Below are 14,602 nucleotides of genomic sequence, written 5' to 3' on the forward strand. Positions count from 1 at the left end.
AACAACCACATGCTGTCCTCTTTTCAGTCTAAAACCTGGTGCATCTCTTTCTGGCTTCACAGCCACTGTACCACCCTGTTCCTTTATTTCAAAATTTCTCCTTCTTCCAACTCCCTTCATACCTACTACCTATGCACCATCTGACTGATTCTCCAAATGGTCTTCCTTTTGCTCACTTCAGGTCTTGCTTAAAAACAAAAGTGGCAGAAAACTGTGACAATCCCTCAAAAAATTAAACACACATTTACCATATGATCTAGAAATTTTACTGCTGGGTATATACTCCAAATAATTAAAAGCAGAGACTCAAACAGGTATTTGTACATAAAGCATTAGTATAAAAAAAAAAAAAAGCATTAGTATAACAAAAGGTGGAGCAACCCAAATATCCTTCAGTACGTGAGTAGAGGAACAAATGTAATTTATACATAACATGGAGTATTACTCAGCCTAAAAAGGAATGATTTTCTGATGCTTGCTGCAAGATGGATGAACCTCAAAAACATTATGCTCAGTAACGCATGCTAAGTAAAATAAGTGAGGTGCAGAAGTACAAATACATGATTCCACTTATATGAGATAAATATAAACAAAGTACAAAAGTGGTTACCTAGGACTAGAGGCATTGAGGTCCAAGTGAAAAGAGGAGTTAGTGTTTGATGAGTACAGAGTTTCACTGGGGGTGAGATGAAAGTTCAGATGGAAAAAAAAAAAAGAAAGTTCAGATGGTGTTGATGGTTGCACAATATGAATATACTTAATGTCACTGAATTGTACACTTAAATATTGTTAAATGAATGCTATGTATATTTTATCACAATAAAAGGGAACCCTAAAAAAATCACAGAGGCACACATTTAAAAAATTCTTTCTTGGCAACCTTTCCCTTATTAAATTTTTCATTAATTTTAAAAGTAAAATATTTAGAATTTATAATTGTTTATGCTTTTCTCTTTTTATTAGTAAATCTTTCCCATATTAGCCTATAAGTTCCATGAGAATAGAAACATTGATTTCTGTATTTTGAGTTGTGTCATTTGTTTTTAGTTTTCCATTACCCATTTTGAGCCAAGCACCAATAGCCACTGAGTAAATATCTGTCATATGAATGGATAAAATTTGCATATCTGAAACAATATGATTTTTTTTAGACAAACATTTTATTTTGGGATATTTGCAGATTTAGAAAGAATTCTCATATATTCCTCTCCCAATTTTCCCTAGTGTTAATAACATCTTATAATTAAGACAAAGTATCATACTTGCTGTATCACTATTAAACTTCAGACTTTATTAAGATTCCTCTACCTTTTCCACTAAATTTATTTTTCTGTCCCAGCATCCAATCAAGGAAAATAGTACTTTTGATAGTAGTTTCCTAAATAAGACTGTAATATCATGAGGGAAAAGCAATATATATACACTTCACATTATTATAACACAGATACATCATTCTTTAGTACTGTATTGTGGGGACTGAGCATTTTGTTAGTTACATAGTATATTTTTCTTTATTTCCGAAGTTGGCGTTTGTTTATAGAAAAAAAAAAAAACGTTTTCTTTAAATAATTTCAAAAAAAATTTCCATCTTTAGAATTACAATTTAGCATTCAAATCCTTTTTTTTTTTTTTTTTTTTTTTTTTTTTGCCTTTCTCATTTTTTTAATACAATTCCTTTGGGCTCACACATGTTAAATGCCCCTTAAATTCCAAACACAGAATATTTAAAGCAAGGATTTCCTTCATTTCACAGTACTTTTATCCTCTTCCTTCTTTTTTGCAATTTAAGCATTTACGCCTAGACATCCACACACCACATGCTCTGATTCTCTCAGATTGGCACACTCAGTTCAGCAAACAGGTGTGAAAGAATCGAGCTGCAGCATCTGTGAGCAAATGCCATACAAAACCAGAAACATTTTCCAACAGCTGGACACTAGTTTGAAGACATCCGAGGAATCATTTGAACATCATATATTTTAGAGACAAGTGTCAATGTCAAGTTTTTTCATTGGAAAAGCAAACAGTTCTCTCTACTGTCTTCTTCTCCCTAGGCAGAAAGGCCAACACCAATTGATGTTTTATATGTATTTAGCCAGAAGTTTTAATACAAAAACGATTTTTAAAAGATCTCAGAGTTTTTGCATAAAAAAATCAACACCAACATTACAGAATTTGTTGAACTTCATAATTTTTTACATATTTGTTGGCAAACTAAGATTTTAACCACTTTAAAAAAGGCATATTTTCTAATTGGACAAGAGGAATTTACTGTAACCTTAATAGGAACAACTTATTGCTTCATAATGTTTAATAATTTAGAACAAAATAATAATGTTAAAGCTAAAACATCAATTTTTAATTGCCATTTTCTCTTCAGATATTCCAAATTCATTGATTTATATATTAAAAATAACATTTTTCTTTAAATAAATTATCATCACCAATAAGTTCTGAAAGAAATACAATTTTAAATATAACTTAAAATAAACTCATTATGTTGTCCAAATTGTATTCTAAGGTAGGCTTCAAAAGTATTTTTCAATTTGAAACAGAAAAAAAAAAACTACTCTAGAAAAAAAATATTGCAAAGAGCAGGTATTTGGAGTTTCAAACAGTTTAAAAATAAAGAGGGAAAGTGAGTGCATTTAAATAAAAACAATTCTAATGTATGTTTTAAATTACAACTGCTTAAACATCATTTATACCTGAAAAGAAAAAAGAAATTTACTGCAACTTATTTTAAAAGTATGTTACAATATCAAAGTAAATGATAGAAAAGGAAATGTTTGGAAATAGAAATAAGAACTATATGAAACTCTCATATTAATATCTAATAAATTACAATTGTTCTGCATGTTATAACATTAACTTTTAGGCTTGAAAGGAATATGTAACACCAAAGTCATGTTATAATATATATTATGGGAAGAGATATAGATTCAAAGTATAACTCTGATACACAAATTATGGATTTTGGCCAATTTCAGAATTAATCTTATCCTCTATTCTGGAATATTGAATATATTAGTATTTCTCCCATATGATTATTCTAAGATTTACAATGAGATTACATATACAAATGTCTTCCTTGCTTTTCTGGCCAATAGTAAACTTGCAGTAATATTTTAGACATTTTAGTAATATATTCCATATTTGATTTTCGTTCAGAGCTATCCAACAAATCGGTGCTCCTCAGCTCTGTGAATCAAGGTAAACTTATGTGTTACTCCCTAAAAGGAATAAATGTACCACTAAGGATTTTTTAAATTTTTTTTTATATTTATTTTATGTCCAAAGCAAGATAGATATTCTAAAATAAGATGAATCTTTTGTCTATATGTATGACCGAATTAACTATAATCACCAAAGATTCAATTGTTAAAACTGCAGTCAAATCTGCCCCAAAATTCCTTTCACCTAATACTCTAAATGTTAGCATAATATTTCCTTTCATTTACATTGTCAATATAATTAGCCATATGCAGCTTAACTCTTCCTTTCTGATAAGCTATTGCATTAATTTAGTTTCTAAAGTTGATAAAGTAAGAAATAATTATTCTCTATTTCTGCTCTAACAAATGTCTATTTTTCCAGGCCACAGTATAAATAATTGCTACCACATCAAAAGACAAAAGGTTTTTACACTCAGAGTCTCTTCACCTCACCTCAGAAAGGGTATGGGGATAATGCTCTGCTTTCCTTTGTGTTTTTTCCTTGAAGAAAGATGTCCTCATCTCATATTCTATTAAACCTACCATTGTTTTATATGTTACGTGACTTGGAGGCAAATAAAGAAAACTGACATATTGTAAGTTAAAAAAATGAAGAATAGCTGTCTTTTATTTTCAATATTGATGAAATATTTTTATTCTATGTAATTTTGTCTTGTAATACAATGTAAAATGACTCCAAATTTCCTATATCACATACAAATATAGTCTATTTATTTAAAAATTACAAATTGACATTGAGTCAGATTAAATATAAAATACTAAGAGATCACTTAGTAAAATAGCCCATTAAAAAAAAAAAGTAAAAGAGCTCATTCATAGAAGGATCTAGGTTATGCTAGGATCCTTCAAGATGGCTTTTTGTATATGTCCTTTTAAATAAGAATCAATTATTTCTTTCATCTATGCTATAGGTCATTATTCAAAATAACAGGTGATGTTCTTGGATATACTTTAGTATATACTTTCAAGCTTTAGTAATACAGTAATTTCAGTTTTATTTCTTGAAATACTTCAACTGCTAGATATAATAGCAGAAGGAATTCTGACACTATATTCTTTTCTTTGAGTTTGAGTATCAAGGCAATATTGAACATACAATGCACTTTCAACATATATTTAGAATTTTACTGATTTGAGAGGTCCAATCTTCTGAACTAAGGCTTACGTGTTCCTTTACTAAACTTCTTGGCCTGAACTTGGGCTATTTCTAGGATACTTGGGACTATTTCTATTTCATGATCTTTGTGATGGAGGAGAAAAAAAAAACATACACACAGCAGTTCCTATAATAAATATAACTGTACTTTATTAGCAAACATTAAGTAAGTGGCACCTGTATATTAAATTATGTGGTCTGTACAAAGACTTTGTTGTATTAGTGATTAAATTCTTACAACAGCTCTTGGATTTTTAAAAATTCTTTCTTTGTAATCCATAAGATCCATAAGATCTAAAACGAATGCCCATTTTCACATACAAGAATATCTGTAACCATAACTATGTACGGAGTTCAAATCTAATAACAATTCTACACATACTTATACTTTTGTATAAGTATGATCAAGGAGCTGGTTCAAGATGTCAGCATAGGATGACCCTGAACCCACCTCTTCTCATGGAAACAATAAAGTTATAGCTATGAAATAAATCCCTCTGAAAAAGACCAGAAAACTAGCAGAACATCTTTTCCACAACAAAGGATAAAAGGACCACATCAAGATGAGTGGATGAGACAGAGACTTGGTCTTCTCCAAATCTCAGTCCCACTGCAGCAATCCACAATTGAGAGACTTTCTTCCTGAGGAACACAAGGTTTGTGCCCCACATCAAGCACCTCAGTTCTTAGGACCTGAACCAAAGTGACAAGCTCCAAAGATATCTGGCTTTGAAATCCAATGGGCCTTACATCTAGGACTGTCGGAAATGGAAATTCTGCTATCAGAGAGCTCATCTGCATATTTGCTTGTTCTGGGACCCAATACCAAAACAGCAGTTTGGAGATTGCCTAAACTCACATATACATGATACTCAATGGCAAAAAATCTAAAATTTTCCCTTTAAGATCAAGAAGACAAGGATACAAAAAAAAAAAAAAAAGAATAAGACAAGGATATGTCACACCCTTTTTATTCAATATAGTATTTGAAGCCCTAGTCAGAGCAATTAGGCAGGAGAAAAAAATAAAAGGCTTCCAAATTGGAAAAGAAGAAGTAAAATTGTCACTGTTTGTGGACTCCATGATTTTATAAAAAAAAAACACTAAAGAGTCCCCCTCAAAAAAATCATGCACACACACACACACACACACACACACACACACACACGCCGGTTAGAACTAATAAACAAATACAGTAAAGTTGTGGGGTACAAAATCAAAATGCAAAAATCTGTTTTGTCATATACATTAACAATAAAATATCAGAAAGAGAAATTAAGAAAACAATACCACTCACAACTGCATTAAATGCCTATTTATAAATTTAATCCATGAGGTAAAAGACCACACTGAAAGCTATAAGGCATTGTTGAAAGAAATTTAATAATAATAAATACAATTTTTATGGAGCCATGAAACATCCTAAATAGCTAAAGCAATTTTAAGAAAGAAGAACAAAGCTGAAGGCATCATGCTTCCTGATTTAAACCTATATTGAAAGCTACAGTAGGGCAGCCCTGGTGGCTCAGCAGTTTACTGCCGCCTTCAGTCCAGGGCAGGATCCTGGAGACCCGGTATTGAGTCCGCATCGGGCTCCCTGCATGGAGCCTGCTTCTTCCTCTGCCTGTGTCTCTGTCTCTCTCTCTCTCTCATGAATAAATAAATAAAATCTTTTTAAAAAGCTACAGTAAAAAAAAAATAAAAATAAAAAGCTACAGTAATCAAAACAATATGATAATAAAACAGAATAGAGTGCCCAGAGGTAAACCTGTGGGTGTATGGTCAATTAGTTTATAAAAATTAGGCAAGAGTGTACAATGGGTAAATGACAATGCCTTCAACTGGAAAAATTGGATATCCACATGCAAAAGAATAAAACTGGGTCATTATCTTGTAGCATACACAACATTAAATTTAAATGGATTAGATATGAATGTGACACCTAAAACCATAGAACTCCTAAAAGAAAACGTAAGTGTTAAGGTCCATGACATCAGTCTTCATGATATTTTTCTGGATCTGACTTTAAAGGGAATGGAAACATAAGCAAATATAAACAAACAGGATTATATCAAACTAAAAAACCTCTCCACAGTGAAGAAGTCATAAAAATAAAAGGCAAGGGAGAAGATACAATTGACCCTTGAACAAGGTGTGTCTTAGGGGCACTGACCACCCCCATAGTAAAAAATCTACAAATAATTTTTTATTCTCCCAGACTTTACCTGCTAATAGCCTATACTGTTGACCAGAAGCCTCACCGGTAACAAATAGTTTATTAACACATATTCTGTATGTTATATGTATTATATACTGCATTCTTAAAATAAAGTAAGCTAGAGCAAGGAAAGTCTTGTCAAGAAAATAAGGAAAATAAAATACATTTACAATACTGTGCTATATTTATCAAAAGTATCCACATAAGTAAGACCTGCACAGTTCGAACTTATGTTATTCAAAGGTAACTGTATTTGTAAATCATATATCTGATAAGAGGTCAATATACAAAATATATGTAGAACTTATACAGCTCAAAAACAAACAAACAAGCCATTTAAAAAATAGAAAAAAGAAGAAATAAGAAGAAAAAAAAATTGGCAGAGGATCTGAATAGAGCATTTCCAAGGAAGACATAAAGATGGCCAGCAGGAACATAAGAAAAACAAAAACAAAAACAAAAACAAAACAAAACAAAAAACCTCAATATCACTAATCATCAGGGAAATGCAATCAAATCCACAATAAGATATCACCTCACATTTGTCATAATAAATATTATCAGAAAGATAAGAAACAAGTCTTGGAGACAATATGGAGAAAATGAAACCCTCACACTCTATTGGTGGGAATGTAAATTGGTACAGCCACCAGGGAAAACAGTATGGGGGATTCTCAAAAAAAACATGAATAGAACTATCATATAATCCAGCTATTCCACTTCTGGGTATTTACCCAAAGGAAACAAAAACACTAATTTGAAAAGATATGTGCACCCCTATGTTCTTTGCAGCATTATTTATAATAGCCAGGATATGGAAAAACCTGTGTCTATTAATGGATGAATGGGTAAGCATAAAATGAGATACTACTCAGTCATAAAAAGAATGCAATATTGCAATATGAGAAAACACAGGTGGACCTTGAGGATATTATATTAAATGAAATAAGTCAGACAGAGGAAGACAAAGACAAATATCATATGATTTCACTTATATGTGAAGTTTAAAAACCAAAACTCAAAGATAGAGAACAGATTGGTAGCTGCCAAAGGGAAGGGTGTTAGGGGGTGGGCAATATGAAATATATGGAGAGGTACAAACTTCCAATTATAAAAAAATTAATAAGTCATGGGTATTTAACGTCCAGAATAATGAAATTTAAAAGATGCTAAGAAAGTAAATCTTAGAAGTTCCATCACAGGAAAAGGAATTGTAATTTTATACGGTGGCAGATGGTAACCAGTCTGATGGCGGTGATTATCTCTCAATATATACAAATATCGAACCACGTTGTATACCTGATGTTAATATAATGTTGTATGTCTACTATACTTCAAAAAAAGACATAATGACCTATGTATTTATATATTCCTCAAATGCCATTCTAGTAACAAAATCAACATCCTTCACAACTGTATGAAGTGTCATTTCCAAATCAGTTTTTTAAAACCTCCCCCCTAAATGTGTCATTAGATTCATTTGCTTTCTGGATACGATAATATAATTCTTTGTCAATGGCTCCAAGATTTTAGATGGAGGTTTCTTTACACTAAAGTACAATAAGGTGTATTTTATTCCTTCCAGTAAGCTGATTTATTGTCGTAAATGTAATTTTTCATTAACCAGAGCTCACAGTATTCATTGGTCATTCAATAACACATACATTATTTACTTAACACTATGAATGTGGGAATAACACAGAATTATATGAAGGATATCTTTAAAAGACAAATGTTAGTGCTGTATTCTGGAATCATGATGTATACTACTCAATATGCTTCAGTATTTATATGTAAATAATTAAGAGAAATGTTTATATAACAATGCAAGTCAGTGACAGATCTGAAATCATCAGTAAAAATAAAACTTGATTCAGCATACTTTATTTCCAAAGAGTGAAATCATATTTAGCACAAACTTTTAGGAAAAAAATGTAAATGAAAAAAGTTACTTTTTAAAATTCTGAATTTAAAAAACAATATTCCTTTATACAAACACACACCTTAAATCCATGACTTATTTTCTATTATTTTGGTCTCATATATGACAGAATGTTTTATCATTTTATTTTGTTGATTATATCTTTTTATGTGATACATAAACTAAACCTTCAAAATCTCATGTTTGAATTTATCAATAAAGTGTCACTTAATACCAGACATAAAATGGAAATAGATATGAGCATTTTATCCTTTGGTGGGATACAGATCATTACTTTCTGTAAAGATTGCACTTTATTCTATTTAGAACAAGTAAACAGAAAATGTATACTTCTTGGTGTTTAGAGAATAAAATACAAAGGTCACAGGGTGGAAGCTTCTATTTAACTTCATGTTTTAAAGACTTTATTGTCGACCCATTTTGCTCTTAGGTCCAAGAGAAGTTTTGTAGATGGAGCTTTTCTAGTTTTCTCATGACATAGTGCATATGATTTTAAAATATAAGAAAAGTAATCCAAATCATTTTCCATAAGCTTTGTAAGTCCTTTCACAGACCAAGGAATTCTTGATTGCAATCCCATTATTCTGTTCTTCTGTTATAAAATGGCTATGTATGGCACTACTTTTAAAGAATGGGCTACTGGGTCTTGAAGTTCTGGATTGAGACACTGTTTTTACTTAATATTTCCATCATGCCTAACTACACGAGGGCGATAGTCAAGTTAGCTTCATAATAGCCAGAAGAAATGCCTCTGATCCAATTGGTCACAGGGCAGCTATCACCAAAACCAATTTCTCTATAATTAAAAGGTGCTCCCAGGCGCTGTAAAAACTTGGAAGTTGCCCATGGATTTGGGAGAAAAAGGGGGATTTTTTTTTCATAGACAGAAACCACATTGAAGCAATTTCTGAAACACACTGATAAGCTTTGCTTTTGAATTTATATTAAAGAGCTCAATAGTTGCTACCTGTGAGAACGGCCGACACTTCTAAACTGACTCATGTCCTGCAGAGATTAAGGACAGAGGCCTCTAAAAGATTAGCGTGTCGCTTGGTTTAAGTGACATACAATCCATTTTATTGACATGGACTCCATCCTGCAAAACAAGCACTTTTTGACTGAAACATAATGAAAATTCGGTGTGCCTTTATAGACCTGCACATAATACGTTTTACACATTAGTGCTAGCTAATATAGGCAATGTCTGTAAATGAAACCAGCAGTCCTCATAAAGGATGGTGTGGAGACACGTGCCTCAGAATGCTAATTCAGTGGAACATACCCGAGAAGCTTTACATTACTTTTTAATTTTACCCAAGTCTTGCCATGGTCCAAAGTTATTAAGCTGTATTCATTGAATTCGGCAGGCTATTACTTTGCATTGTTACCATTCCTATTGCATCTCGGCATTCAATTGTGAAGCCAAACAGGCTTTGATTTGATTTCTAATTGTTTGTTTTCAGCAACTTGAACCTGAGTTTGTTGCTCCTGTGCAGAACACCAGTGGGTAGGTGAAGAGTTCTCTCATTTTCCTTTTAATGCCATTCTAACACAAAGGGTGGGCTGGATTCCGCCTCTGTTACGACTGGGCTGCATAACAGAGATGTGAAATGCTACTGAATTTAAACTAAGTACATTGGAGGGCTGACATTTTATAACGTTTCTGCCAGCTACCTGGACTCCATCATTATGAGGAAATAACCCTGTGCTAACACCTTGGAAAATAATTTGACCAATGCTTTCTCTTTTGTTTTTGATCTATAGCATAAAAACACTGCATGTGCTGAGGTTGAAACGGGTCAGAAAGCTGGCCTACCACAGCATTATGGGAAGATTTCATTAGAGAAAACTTACTACACAGCGTGAAAACCACCATTTCCATAAGCTGTATCCACTACTTCAAAATTGTTGGAAATATGTTCTATAGACATAGAGGGTAAGGAAAAAATGACATGTTGTACCACACTTCATATTAGTCACTTTAAGTTAAATTGCTTTAAGTTAAAACTTCAGTTGCAATAACATATAAATAAAGCTAGGTCATACGTGACAATTATGATAGAGAGGCTTTTAAAGTATCTGTTATCTTTGCAATACAATAATTGTGGTTATTCTTCACGATGGAACATATATTTGTTTATTTTTTGTTTACTTCCTCCTTCACTTCATTTATTACACCAAGTGTAGAAGGTAATTCTTAAACCTGCTGAGCACCTGAATACTGAGAAACTAGTTCTTGCTTCTACTTTAGTTTCGTTTATAAGAAACAAAGCTGTTCAGCAGAACAACTAAACCTGAACAAGTGAGAACAGTGTCGTGAAAGGAAATAAGCACAGAGAATGGGGAGTTTTGTCACAAACTCTGTTACAGGACAAATGCCACTTAACACTTCTGACACTTAGTTTCCCCGTCTATAAAATTAACAGCCTTCCTTATACGACACTTTCTGATTAGTAAAAAAAAAAAAATTCCTTCATGAACTCTCACTTCCTGACTCAAATAAAATCAGAAATATCTTTGAATAAGTTAATAGGGTCAATTTCTTGGCTGTCTCATGACTAGCACCGTTGAAAGTTATCTACGCAGCTCATGCCAATGATCTCATCAACCATGAGTCATTCAACTAGCAGAATGGAAGGCCACACAGTCCAACAACCTTACAAATTTTTCGGTCTAACTTTGAGGGGATGTTTGCTTGTCTTTTGGAAGAAAATGGTAGAATGTAGCAGAAAGATTACAAGGAGAGACTTTGAAGAAGTTGCTTAAACTCTCTATGTCAGTTTCCCACCTGCAATATATTGGAGACACATCTACCTATAGTATAGGGTGTTGTATAGTATAGGGTTCCTGTCTAGATCCTTCACATTGAATAATGTAATGTGTTCAAAGTTTGGCACACAGCAGAACTCAATGTTTATCCTCTAATCTATTTATTGAATTTTTCTATCCAAATATTTTTTTTAAAAAGTTGATATGTTTATTTGAGAGAGAGAGAGAGAGAGAGACTGGCTTCTTGGGTATGTTCCACTGAACTAGTATTTGTGCATACACACGACTGGGGAGAGGAGCAGAGGGAGAGAACCTTTACACAAACTCTTTGCTGAGTGTGGAGCCTGATGCCACCAGGCTCCAATCCCACAACCCTGGAGACTGTGATCTGAGCTGAAACCAAGAATCAGACACTGACTGAACCACCCAAGGGCTCCTTTCCATCCAAATGTTTTCTTTCCAATTATTGGGGAATAGTCTGGGATTCAAAGTTGGAGTGCTGACCTTACTTGACAAGGTGAGAGTAGAATGTTCTGAAGTAAAGTGAGACTTCCAGAGAAATGGTCATGAATTGCTATATTTCTTCTCTCATGGTCAGCAGTTATAGTCATAGATACTCTTAATTGTATATGTAAAAAGCATTCTGATCCTGCAGTACCTACCTCATACCATCATTCCCTAGATGTCTCCACCACCAAAACAAAAAGAAAAAGAAAAAGAAAATCCTCCCCTGACAGTCACAGAATTTTGTCACATAAGGAGATAGTAAAATGGAGAGAACAAGGATGGGAAAGTACACAAGATGATGACAAACTTTTGTCATTATTTTATTAAATGATGTAATATTCAGCACCTCTTGAAAGCTGAGAGTATACATGCTAATACAAGTGCCTATAAAAGATATATATGTAGAGCAAAACCTTTCATAATAACCTTTATATACACTGAAAATGTATGCCACAGTCCTACATAATAAAATGATAACAGGAATAAATTCTGAGTAGTGATAATATGGCAGACAGAGAGAGGCTGAGGGAAATATTCACTTTTGACTCTATGTTCCTATAGATATGTTAGAATTCTAATAGTATCACTCTTATAATTGCATTAAAGTAGAGAAAACTTTATCAACAAGAAAGAATTTCTCCTAACTTTTTAAATTCATTTTTGCAATGAGAAGGATATTATTGAAGTGGATAGAAATAGAATATGAACTTATCCCTTGAGAACTCCTCCTCCACCCAAGATCTAGGTGTTAGCAACAGGGGAAACAGAGGGATTTATAAGGCCGGAGAAGATATTTTGTTCTTTACTCTTAGAACATAAACTGGGTGGCTCAGTGTTTGAGCGTCTGCCTTTGGCTCAGGTCCTGATCCTGGGGTCCTGGGATGGATTCCCTCATCAGGGTCACTGCAGGGAACCTGTTTCTGTCTCTGTGTCTCTGCCTTTCTCTGTGTGTCTTTCATCTTTCATCAATAAATAACTAAAATCTCTGTCTCTCTAAAAAAAAAAAAAGAACATAAACTAAGGAGGAGAAATAAAATCTGTGAAGAACCAATTAGATAGAAAGAAGGCACTAGGAATTTAGAGGGATAATAAAACTTCACAAACTAGAATAGTCAATAGATATTTTGAGAAAAAAATATTTGAGTTGTTACATTATAAACACTTCTCTGTAATCTTAACATTTCTATTTAAATCTAAGTTGCTCAGGGTCCGGGGACTGTCTCTCTATCTCCCTATCTGTTAATCAATTGACAGTAATGAAAGGGATGGATTTTTTTTTTTTTTTGGTCTGGGATGACATGCCATCAAAAAAAGAAAAAAATAACATGTTATTAAGAAATCTGAAAGCAGAGTGTATACTATAGAAGCATGATTCTCTATGAATTTACTCAAACCCAGGAAAGTCTGAAATTTACTGAAAAGGTCAGTTGTAAGCAAATCTATGTGAATTTCACAGGGTAGAGTGAACATATCTGTTATATTAGGTGGTTTAAAAAAACAATAAAATTTAATTTAACAAAAAAATTTAACAATAATTTAACAATAAATTTAATTTAACAATAAAATTTAATTTAAACAAAACAAAAACAGCCAAGTTGTCTTTCATGGTGGCTATACCATTTTTGTTCCTTTTTTCTTAAGATTTTGTTTTTTTTATTCATGAGAGACACAGAGAGAGAGAGACAAAGGCAGAGGGAGAAGCAGGCTCCATGCAAGGAGCCGGATGTGGGACTCGATCCCAGGACTCCAGGATCATGTCCTGGGCTGAAGGCACCGCTAAACCACTGAGCCATCCGGGCTGACCTTAAGGTTCCTTTTTAAAAATACAAGAAAGCTTGGATGTAATCACCATGGAAATGAAAAATAAATTGAACAATGATAAAATACATAAATCTATTAAAAAGTGGGAAATCATCTACTCTGGGACCAGAAAATGAATAAACAAGACCTCTTCTTCTATCCTTTCTCCTGGATAAAGGGAGGGGGAAGTATGGGGGATAGAGAGCATGGTTTAAAAAAAAAAAAAAAGATAGAGTAGGAGTGCAAACTTGTCCTTTGTTGTCATTTCAACAATCTTCAGGGCATCTTCACCAGGAGTAGTTTCCCTCTCAAGAAACTACTTTGTTCATCCATAAGAAGCAACTACTATTCTGTTAAAGTTTCATCATGAGATTTCAGGAATCCATTCTCATCTTCAGATCCATCTATAATCCTAATTCTTTTGCTATTTCTACCACATATGTAGTTACTTCCTTCACTGAAGTCTTGAATCCCTCAAAAAATCATCCATGACTGTTGAAACCCACTTCTTCCAAACTCCCATTAATGTTGATATTTTGACCTCTTCCTATGAATCACATACATTCTTAATAGCATCTATGATGGTGAATCCTTTACAGAAGGTTTTCAATTTACTTTGTCTAGATCCTTCACAGGAATCACTATCTATGGCAGCTGGAGCCTTATCAAATGTATATTTTTAATAATAAAATTTGAAAGTCAAAATCATTCCTTGATCCATGGACTGTTGATTCAGAAGGTGTTGTGCTTAACAGGCTTGAAAACAACAATCTCATCGTCCATCTCTGTCAGAGCTCTTGGGTGACAAGGTGAATCGTCAATGAGCAGTCGTATTTTGAAAAGAAGCTTTTTTTTCCCCCTGAGCAGTAGACTTCAACAATAAGCTTAAAATACTTAATAAACCATGTTGTAAGCAGATGTACTGTCATCCAGGCTTTGTTATTTCATTTAGAGAGCAGAGGCAAAATAGATTT

Source organism: Canis aureus, chromosome 20 (assembly GCF_053574225.1).
Source record: "Canis aureus isolate CA01 chromosome 20, VMU_Caureus_v.1.0, whole genome shotgun sequence".
In the NCBI taxonomy this organism is placed as follows: Eukaryota; Metazoa; Chordata; class Mammalia; order Carnivora; family Canidae; genus Canis; species Canis aureus.